Source organism: Acomys minous, assembly GCF_964271855.1.
Source record: "Acomys minous genome assembly, chromosome: 7".
NCBI classification, from domain to species: domain Eukaryota; kingdom Metazoa; phylum Chordata; class Mammalia; order Rodentia; family Muridae; genus Acomys; species Acomys minous.
Window position 1 is genome coordinate 45,889,190 of NC_140488.1, and position 11,191 is coordinate 45,900,380.

Consider the following 11,191-nt stretch of genomic DNA (forward strand, 5'->3'; position numbering starts at 1 on the left):
CCTTGTAAGCAGGCTCAAGCAGAGCAACTCTAAATACCTCTGTTCATGTAATTACTGCTACAAGCCTCAAACCTGTTTGGCAGTACATAGTTAAATTTGTTGCTCTGTTATAAAGTCCACTTGAGTTTTACAATTATCAGTGTTCTTTAACATACCATTGTACTAAAGCTTACACTTTGGCTTCCCAGTACAACTCCATTTTATATCAATTTATTCAGTGGAGAAAGGGAAGTAATTTTTACTGGAATTCCTTAAAACCCAAATGTTCAAAATGAAACCAGAGCAACGTACAAAAGATATCCACCTACTTGGAGAATCAAAGAGATGTAAATGTAACTAACACTAAGACTTCACTGTTTAAAGCTCAGTGTGGCTGAAAAGTAGCAAAGAATATATATAGAAAATCAAATCTCAAAAACTCATTCCTGCCTGCTACAACCTGGGAAAGGGACAAAAAAAAAAAAAAAAAGTCTGTCTGCCTAAATTTTATACCCTCTCCCTATCAGCATTCATTGCCTCTGGGGCTTAGAATCTTGCCAGATTGCTATAATGATGGGTGATGTTATTTACTCCCAGATGGAGTAGAAATCAGTGACTGTAATCCAAAACTGAGTGCAGTTCAGCACGGCAGCCCTGGTGGTTGACACACTGGCAAGCTGATGCCATGCATAGCATTTCCTACTCTTCTCCACATACTCTTCCCCTCTTCACATTTTTTGCTGTACTGTTTCTTTCTGCTGGCCATAATCAGCATGTTTGTATCCCCCTAACCTTCTGGCAAGTCCTTCTCTGCTGCTGAAGCTTGGTGGTCAGTTCCTGTGATGGCACTGTCATGTTCTAATGCAGTGAAGTGCCCAAGTCCCTCCACTTTATTAATGATTAGCCATCCTTTCTTCTGGACTCTTATGGTTTTAACAGCCAGATCCATATGGGAAAGCTGTATCACTGTCGTCCTTTGTTAAACTTTTTTTTTTTAATTCAAAAGCACCCAAGAAATTAAGACTGAAATTTAGAATTTTTTCTTCGACTACTGACATATTAGTTCCTAGGGGGAGCTGTATCCTACACACTGCCTGTGGATAACAATTCTAAGGTTTACATCTCTTGAGATAATGTTATACTAAGTCTAAAAGCAAAAATTATAAGATGTTAAACAATTCAATCAGTTAACACAGTGAACAGGTAACATGAATAATCTGCTCATTTTTCACAACCAAGAATAGAGAAACAGAGCTGGACTGTTAGCGAAGCTCTTCCTGCAATAAACAAATGGAAAGAAAAAAAAAACCAGCTTGCATTAGGAATTCTACAGAAACCAGCCATCATTCTTTCAGAGATTTTAAGCAGAAGAGTCAGGCAAGGTCAAAATGAATCTCTAACCACTCCGAAAGGGACATCCAGGGTTTGTTGGTGAGGTATGGGTCTCTGTTGATAGGATACATGTTAGAATTTATAATGCAACAGTCAGGGCATTAAGGTTCTATTTTTCTAAGATTCTTTTTTTTTATGGTTTTATTTATTTTATTTATATGAGTGCTCTATCTGCATGTACACCTGCTTGCTAGGAAAGAGCATCAGATCTTATAGATGGTTGTGAGCTACCATGTGCTTGCTGAGAATTGAACTCAGGATCTCTGGAAGAGCAGACAGTGCTCTTAACCATTGAGCCATCTCTATTTTTCAAACCGGAAGTTAGATAGATAGTTGTGGGTTCGAAACCTTTATTACCTCTTTTCACAAAAATCTAGGTTGTCATCTCTACATCCCGGACAGGACAGCCTATTTAACAAAGATGAATGCAGCACGTGGATTTCTAATGTTAGCCTAGGTTGTACAATATCAAATAGTAAAACTACAAATTCATGATGTGATAAAAAACAAACAAACAAAAAAAAAAAAAAAAACAAAAGCAGACCCCTGCAGTATTTTCCAAGAAGCCTTCTGCTAGGTGAAAGAGACAACACAATGGTTCTTCTTTTCTATTAGCCTCTCTCCATTCCCCTGAAAATTCACGAGGTAGCTTGAAGAAAATATTTTCAGTGAGAGATAACTGGGTTAGATTAAAACACAGCCCCAAAGAAAGGGGACTAGATAAAAAGCTTACTTTGACAACCGGGAAGGTAGCTAGACAATGGGAGGGGAGACAAGGTGCAGGTCAGAAAAGCAAACAGAATCAGACCGAAGATGGGGTAGACAAAACCAGAGAAATACTAAGATAACACAAACCAGATACCCTATCTTTATTTTGTTGCCGGCTGTAAAAGAAGAAAGACTTGCGCAGGAGGGTTCTTTGGCAGTGTCGGAGACAGTATCTGTGTTCCTGGATGGCTGGAGACTTTTGGACTTCTCTGGGCTGTACTGAGGAATGCGGGGTTTTAAAGGTTTCTGAGCTGCTACTGTGGCCCTGTTTACCTAGGATTAATTGAAAGAAAATCTCGTGGACAAAAGACAGAGGACTCAGTTTCAACAACACAGCATAAACTTTGGAGTCAGAGATGGGTGATGGTTGCCAGGAAAGATGTGAGTGCATCAGAGCACTATGACTACTGTTCAAGAAAGCACCCAGATTTCTTCCTAAGGAAAGCCTTGGGGGTCTTTAAGCAGATCCTAAGAAACCTTAGTGACTGTGCTGTGTGGTATGTGGTGATGACAACCTAGATCAGTTCTCAAGGACTTGACAGTCCCGTTCATAGGCCAATTCTGGACAGCCAGTAGCATGGCTTCTACTTAAAACAAGGTCTTTCTCAAAACTGTGGCATTTAATTCCACTTCCTCTGGCTTCAGAAAAGGAAGCCAAATAAAGTGTACCCCAAATATTCAACTGAAACCCACTTTGGTACAAAAGCTAGTTTTAAATTTACAATGCTATGGATCAAAAAATAAATAAATAAAAGAATCTTTGCCATCTCAAAATTTTTTAAATGTAAGAAGTTTGATGAAATCAGAAGAGGCTTACCCTCTGTCACATGCACTTTGGCAGTCTGACACTATGATCCAGTTGTTTGGATTCACACTCCAGCCTTTCTGGTCACAAGTGGTAGCACAAGCAGATTTCCCCCACGTCACTTGTAAGGCTGGTATTAACAGAGGCCAGGCAAAAGGAATCCAGAAAATCGAATCAGCATAATGAAAAGAAAATGCAAAAAATAAGTAAATAAATAAATAAATAAATAAATAAACCTGCCTACCCAAACTCTAGGCATAGGAATGAGGTAAAATCACAGCCCTGCCAGTCTCATGATGTGCTGATTTTCCCTGTTATGCATGTAAGTTAATATGTTTTAAAGACAGTTCTGTGTTTGTTTCATGCTGAAATAATCTCCATTCAGAAAATTAAGTGGTACAGACTCAAAGAAGGGAACCAACAACTGCCTTCCTTGTACTATCATCCAAATTCTGTAAAACTACCTTGGGTTCTTTGTTGGGGGGGTTGGTACTTTGTAAACTCTCACATCACTTACTCTTTGTGTGGAGTTTTCTAGTTATATAAAACAGATATTTTTCTACCACACCCTATGCAAATTCTTATAGTATGCTAAAGCAAAATAGAATTTATCATTTGTTCTTGTGCTTTATAAAAATAATTGCCTGGAAAACATTTAGGAAACCTGGTAAGCACTATCTTTTGACCAAAAGCAGAACTGGAGATAATCAGTTGGGAAAAAGTGGGAGCAATAATCAGTTTTCTCAAGTTTCCAGATTTGCTCATTCTTAGCTTAACAGTTTCTTCTCCTCCCTCCCTCCCTCTCTCCCTCCCTCCCTCTCTCCCTCCCTCCCTCTCTCCCTCTCAGTTTGTATATGTGTGACTCTGTCTGTGTGTGTTATGAAAAAACCAAAATAAAGCTGGGTGGTGGTGGTGCATGCTTTTAATTGCAGCACTTGGGAGGCAGAGGCAGGAAGACCTCTGTGAGTTCGAAGTCAGCCTGGTCTACAGACAGAGTTTCAGGACAGCTAGAGATGTTATACAGAGAAACCCTGTCTCAAAAAAAAAAAAAAAAAACAAAAAACAACAAAAAAAAAAAACTAAAAATAAAACCAACAACAACAACAAAAAAAAAAAACCAACAACAACAACTCCTCATTTTAGAATTTGGGCTATAAAATATCTAATGCTCATTTTCTATCATTTTGGATTTACAATGTAATAGTAATCAAAATATGCTAGTTTGCTAAATATATTACTACACATTTATATACTTGTAATTGGAATGTTTTTAAAATACAATTTTAAACTCTTTTTCTTTATTTTATTTATTGCATATGAGTGCTTTATCTGCAGAAGGCGGCACTAGATCACATTATAGATGGTTGTGAGCCACCATGTGATTGCTGGGAATTGAACTCAGGACCTCTGGAAGAGTAACCAGTGCTCTTAACCTCTGAGCCATCTCTCCAGGCCCAATTTGAATGTTTTTTAAATTAGACTGTTTATGCCTCAATAATGTACTTGATATTTCCATATCAATAATTTGTACATTATTATTTTGTGAACCATTTTAAAGATTTTTCCATATCTGTAAATGTTAAGTTTTCTCTTAATCAAAACAACTCAAATATGCTATTTTTAAACTGAAGAGATGCCTAACTTGAAATATTTTTCTCTCCAACTCCACTCATATTAGCATTTTTAAAGTTACCATTTACATATTCATTTTTCTCTTACACTTATTCTACTAATGTACAATTTTCATTTTTATAAACAATTTGAGAAGTTTCTGGAAGTTGCTTAGTTTTAGAATACAAACTAAACCTATTCTCTTAGAGTTATTTCATTCTTTACGTTTTGTTATTCTGTGTGTGTGTGTGCATGTATCAGGTTGAGGGGTAGCAATATGCATGCCCTGCCATGCATGTAGGGGTCAGAGGAACTCTGTAGAGTCCTTCCTCTGCTTCCATCTTAACATGGATTCTAGAGACTCTGGTCACTACCCCTGAATAGCAAGTGCATTACCCCACTGAGCCATCTGGCCATTCCATCGCTACTTTATTCTTTTTTACAACTAAATAGTATTCAATGATATGGTTTTGCTAGCCTGCATATTGTCTCCTACATACTGCTCCACATTTTCTAAATGCTTTCTCAAGAGTACATAAATATCTTCTCTTTGAACAAGAGTCTGAACTCTAACGTGAACTAGGTGAATTTTAAGAAAACACAAGTAGTTGGGTAACCAGCCTTCTAGATCCACAGGAAAATCCAGCTGCACTTAGGACAATGGAATGTGTGTGGGCATCTGCTCAAGCACCTGTAACAAAACAAATTATTCCTTTTCAGCTCCATTTTTATTTCTGAGTGCAAAAGTACATAAATTCTAAAACAAAGCCCCCACATCTTTACTACACCACCACCCAAGATATTTACTACTTTGAATTTATTATTTCATCACATGTACACTTGAATGCACTTCTTGAAATTACATTTATTCAGTCCTCATATATAGCTCACAAACAGCCCCCCTCCCCCGTTTAAATTTTAGTTTATGCTGATGTAGGTACTACATGCTCAGTGGAACATGGAAATTCCCTTTGATGTTCTTTAATAGACGTCCTTGTTATTAGATGCATTATTTATTCTGTTTACTATAATGATATTTGTTTCTTGTTTTTATGATCTCTTAGGTTTTGGTTTTCATAAAGGCCTGTTATAGCCTCCACTAAGCTTCAGAAGCTGGCTTTTAACTCCTGGTTATCCTGTCTGGTCCTCCCAAGTACTGGGATTCCAGGCTTTTGCCACCCCCATGCCTCACTCTTACTTTTTATATTTTAATATCATTCAGGACTCATCTCTTGATATATAAGTAGAGATGTAGAGAAAGGTCATCTTTGGCATATTATTTAAAAATACATTTTTTAAAAATACCACTATCTATGCCTTGACAAATAATCAAATTTCCAGCTAGCTGCGGCACTTGAGTCTACAAATTATACTTTGCTATATACTAGTATACAGAATTCACCAAAACGTTAGTATCTGTGGGAAATACAATCACCATATAGAAAGTAAAATGAAAGCCAGCATTCCGAACATTTTATATTTTCATTTATGACATCAAAACATTTTTTCAAAATAAAGATTAATTTTTCAAGATATTTTTCTAAACATTTACCATCGCCAACACATCGTTTTGACTGAACCATCTAATGACCCATTCAAAATTTAGTGTTTATAACCTCATAAAAATTATTTTTCTCACGTGTAATACGATCGGCACCTCTCTCCTGTTGGACTTTTACCAAAAAAAATCTGGAATACAAAGCTCACTTATCATTTCTCTCAACAACGACCGGCACCAACCGACGGCACCAACCAACAGTACTTTTTTTCCTTACTTTAAACCGCCAGCCCCGACTTTTCTCACCTTTCACACTCCAATTCTTCTATGAATCGCCGAGAACACCGACTTCGCCGACAGCCAAGGCTGTGGCCTCTTCAACCGCCACTCCGCCGCCCCGCCCCGCCTCGCCTCGCCGCGCCGCGCCTCGCCTCGCCTCGCCGCGCGCCGCGCCTCAAGGCTCCGCCGCGCCTCAAGGCTCCGCCACGCCGCGCTGAGGCACAAGGCCGTGCCGCTACCAGGCCGCTCCGCGCGCTCTCCGACGAGAGCCGCCAGCAACTGGTGGGCGGGACTCTCCGAAGCCCTATAAGAGCGGCTCCGCCCCCTCAGCTTCCAGGAGTTCCGCCTTCCGCCCCGCCCCCTCAAGGATGCTCCGCCCCTTTCCTTGATGGCGGGGGCGGGACAAGTGGAGGTTGCTCCACACTGGGAATGAAAGGACTCAAGTAAAACCAATGTACACCTCAAGGGAAGAAAATGTTCTTTTAAAGAACTTTGTAAAGTGTGGGCCAGGATTCAGTGACTCCTGAAGGAGAAAAAAGAAAAAAGATAAAGAGGCAGCCGTTATTTTTTGCACATAATAAAGACGACGCTTAACAGGGCAGCAGTGTGCCGGGCGTGGTGGCGCACGCCTTTAATCCCAGCACTCGGGAGGCAGAGGCAGGCGGATCGCTGTGAGTTCGAGGCCAGCCTGGTCTACAAAGTGAGTCCAGGACAGCCAAGGCTACACAGAGAGACTCTGTCTCGAAAAACCAAAAAAAAAAAAACAGGGCAGCAGTGGCGCATGCGCCTTTAATCCCAGTACTGGCGAGGCAGAGGCAGGCAGGTCTTTGTGAGTTCGAGGCCAACCTGGTCTACAAAGTGAGTCTAGGACAGCCAAGGCTACACAGAGAAACCCTGTCTCTAAAAACAAAAATAAACAAAAACAAAAAAGATGTGGTTGAAATAGTCCTTATGGTGCTTTTTGTCTGGTTGGTTGGTTGGTTTTTGTTGCGGGGAGCGGAGTTGGGATCTTGGTTTTTGGTTTTTGGTTTTTTGAGACAGGGCTTCCCTCTGTAGCCTTGGCTGTCCTGGACTCACATGTAGTCCAGGCTGACCAGGCACTCACAGAGGTCCACCTGCCTCTGCTTCTGCCTCCCAGAGTCCTGCGCCACCAAATCCAGCTGCCCGCTCTGCCCCCTTACAGTGTTTTTGTTTGTTCGTTTTTCCGTTGATGTTTCAATGGCCACCTCTTGCAGTTCTTTCTCTTCCCCTTCTCCCTCTTCCTCTGTCCTTCTCTTTCCTCCCGCTCTCATTTTTCTCTTGTATAACAGTTTGAGATTGAGTTTACAGGTGACTCCATTAGCTAATTGGGTAATTTCTATAAAAAATTTCTCCATGTTTGATTATACTGAAATTAGAAAGAAATTTACCCATCAACAATAATACTAGTCAGTAGGGATAAAAGCCTTTTATTTTTCTCTAAAGGGAGAGAGAAAAAAAAAAGAGCATAGAGTTGGCTGGGTGGGGAGTTGGAGAGGGTCTGAGAGGAGTTGGGAGAGACCAAACTGTGATCAGAATATATTATATGAAAAATGTATTTTCAGTAAAAATATAAAAAAGTAATAAGACTCCCTGAGGCATGGAGGTATATATTTTGTAATCAGTCATTTCACTAGGGAGGCCCACCATGGCTACACAGAGAAACACTTTCAAAAGAACAAACAGAAATAGTAAGAACATAGGAAGCCAAATTCAACAATTACCCAGAAGCAGAGATATGCTTTTTAATGCAAATCATCAAATAAACAAAAATACTCTCATGCTCTTTTTTTTACATTTCTGGGTTTTGGTTTGGTTTTTTGTTATGTTTTGTTTTTAGTCTTGCGCTCGCTCTCTCTCTCTCTCTCTCTCTCTCTCTCTCTCTCTCTCTCTCTCTCTCTCTCTCTGTGGTTTTTCCAGACAGGGTTTCTCTGTGTAACCTTGGCTGTCCTGGACTTCCTTTGTAGATCAGCCTTGCCTGGAACTCACATCCATCCTCCTGCCTCTGCCCCAAGATCCACATCATGAAAGGAGAGAACTGATTCCTGCAAGTTATCCTCTGACCTCCACATGCATAAAGTGACATCCTTTTCCTCGACCCCAAAATAAATAAATAGAAGCATAATACATTTTAAGAAATGGTTTCCATTTGTCGGAATCTGGAAAATTGTCAAAGTATTCCTCCAAATGTGTATCAAGGACACGATGCTAAGAAGCATTGTTGACTGAGAGCAGAGAACTGATAAACTTTGTTTTTGAAAATCACAAGACCTTGAAGAAGACCTACTATTTAGAACAAAGGGGTTCTCTTCTAAAGAGTCGCCTTGTTTTAAAGCTGTTGTTGAAATTTTTCTTTTAAATAAAAGGTGTTTTAAAAACTAAGCAAACGTGGCAGAATATTTAATACCGCAAGCACAAATATTGGTAAGGAAAAAAACGTCAGGTTCACACAATGGTGACAGGCGTCACCTAAACTAAGACTAACATTTCTGAAAATGGTTTGATGCCATTGCCAAAGGCAAAAATCTCAGAGGTAGGTAAACGAAAAAGAGGTTAAAGAGTTGAGAAGACAAAGGACATTTGTATATGACAGTGAAGAAGTAGCCTCCACTAAGGCTCTTGCACTTCCAGAAAGTACATAAAACCATCATATAGAGAGCATAGGGAATAAACACTCTGAGATTCTTTTCTCTTAATTGTTTTTTTTTATAAATCTCAATTTACAACTGTTTAAATTTATATAATAAAATATTACTACTCTTTCTTATAAAATTGTATGCTTGATAGAAGTCAAATTATTTGAGGATGAGTGTCAAAATTCTTTAGAATGGTGCAAAATAAATGTGTGAAAACATAAGCCTTACAGTCCACATCTGCCTTCTCACTTGTATTCTCCTGCATTTGTAAGGATTGAGATTATTATCACAAAAAGAAAAATCTAAATTTTCTATATACTGAGTTTACTGTTCAAATTATTAAAGTGCTCCTATCTGTTTTTCTATATGTTATAGGAAAAGATCAAATCAAAAAGAGAAAATCACTTTGTCCTAGATTAATTTTGTATAGCTAAAGGGTTATTGGTATATCTATATGCATATATGTGTGTGTGTGTATCATATATACATATATAGTATATATGTATATATTTCAGTGTCTGGCTATATTTGTTAGGATAGATTAAAAACACATTCTTATTCAGAACAGAAGGTTACACTAAATTTTGCAAATAGACATCTAAGATTTCATTTTAAGGGAATATTATTCTTTGATAATTATAATTATGACTACACCTTAGGGGAATATCTTTAAACTCCTTAGAGATTTGTTAGCGGAACCCATAAAATGTTCTGAGGTTTAATTTTGACACTTATTGCCTAGTCACTTAATAAAAGGTCATGGCTAGACCCATATGTTTTTGTCTTATATCCAACAAGGCAGTCAATTCTCATCCTTTCTCTCATACTTAGTCACTTTTAGAAGGGAATGTGTACATGTCTATCTGGCATGAACCTGCATGGTTTTGAGGTACCTGTCACAGTCTGCAGGACAAAGGCTGGCATTCTGGAAAAAAAAAAGACATAAAGGAGACTTAGAATTACAACGAAACGGATTAAACAAAGTTTCTGAAATATAGATTTTCCCAGACTATTGCAGTGGAGTCCTTTGTGAATTTCAAGATAAATGGAAGAAGAATTAGTTACTTGAGACGAAGGGAGAGCCGAATGAAAGGAGCGATAACCTTGCCGTGCTGACGAAGCCTCCTGGAACGTTCTGCATTTTGTATGTGATATCTCTACACTGACGTTTGAGAACAAGCTTTTATCTTAGAACTTCCCCTTTCCCGTTTTTCTTTTTATTCTAGCTCTCAAGAATCCTGGAGAATCAAGATATCTTACTCTTTAAGTTGTGTGAAATTCAAGTAATTACCCCAAATTCTATGGAAAGAATATTGTATGGCTCAATTAACTAAATATTAAGATACAGACTAAACCCCTCAGCTATCATGCTATTATCAGCCCATCAAAATCCAGAATCAAAATTTTCTCACATTAGTGAATTTTAATATAAGAAAAAATTTAAATATAAAATTTCAGGGGAATAGAAAACTTAATAATGATGACTAAGTATATATGAGATTATCCATTACTTTTTTATGTTGCCAGTGAATCATACGAGAAGAAGGTTACATATTTGAGAATTGTAAATGCAACAAACATTTTAACCAACACAAATTTGTTTCTCAGCTCTACCAGTTTTTCATTGTACAGTTTTAAATGAATACTTAATTCTCATATGCCTTAGTTCATTTATTAATAAAATACGTGTAGATGTCATACCAACCTTAAGAGTTAAAAATATTCAAAACAATACATGAAATCAGACTTATTTGCTGTTACTATATACATTATCATATGTACCTATATATGCTTTTCTATCTAACCTAGGCTACCTTGGAAAATACTATGTAGCACAGGCTAGTTTACACATCACAGCAATCCTCTTAACTGAGGTTCTAAAACGCTGGGATTATAAATGTGAACCAATAACCTGGCTTAGAAAGGCTGCATATGTGGGTATCCATGTCTATATGTGGTTTGTGTGCCTTTTCTTCATCTCTTTTCCTTCTATATGTTTGTCTTGTCCTGTTCTGTCATGGTAGTTTATATTGTATTAATTAAATTGGAAGCCTGTTTGCTTGCTAATGAGAGACAGAAATGGGGTAGATCTAGACGGGGGAAGGTGGGAAGGAACTAGGAGGACTCGAGGTAGGGTGTATATCATAGGACATATAATCCTATAATTAGGATGTATTATATGAGAAAAAATATCTATTTTCAATA

The 11,191-nt window shown here is 38.2% G+C and overlaps 1 protein-coding gene across 1 annotated transcript in view; it reads right to left on the reverse strand.

Annotated features, from left to right (window-relative positions):
• Positions 1-6,593, reverse strand: part of PWWP3B (PWWP domain containing 3B) — a 28,097-nt gene extending 21,504 nt beyond the window's left edge. The window contains exons 1-3 of the mRNA XM_084788779.1: positions 6,360-6,593; positions 5,177-5,246; positions 2,957-3,074 (exon numbers count right to left, since the gene is read on the reverse strand). The gene's annotated coding sequence lies outside the window, so the exon portion shown is untranslated. The remainder of the gene's footprint in view (positions 1-2,956; positions 3,075-5,176; positions 5,247-6,359) is intronic.
• Between the last annotated feature and the right edge of the window lie 4,598 nt (positions 6,594-11,191).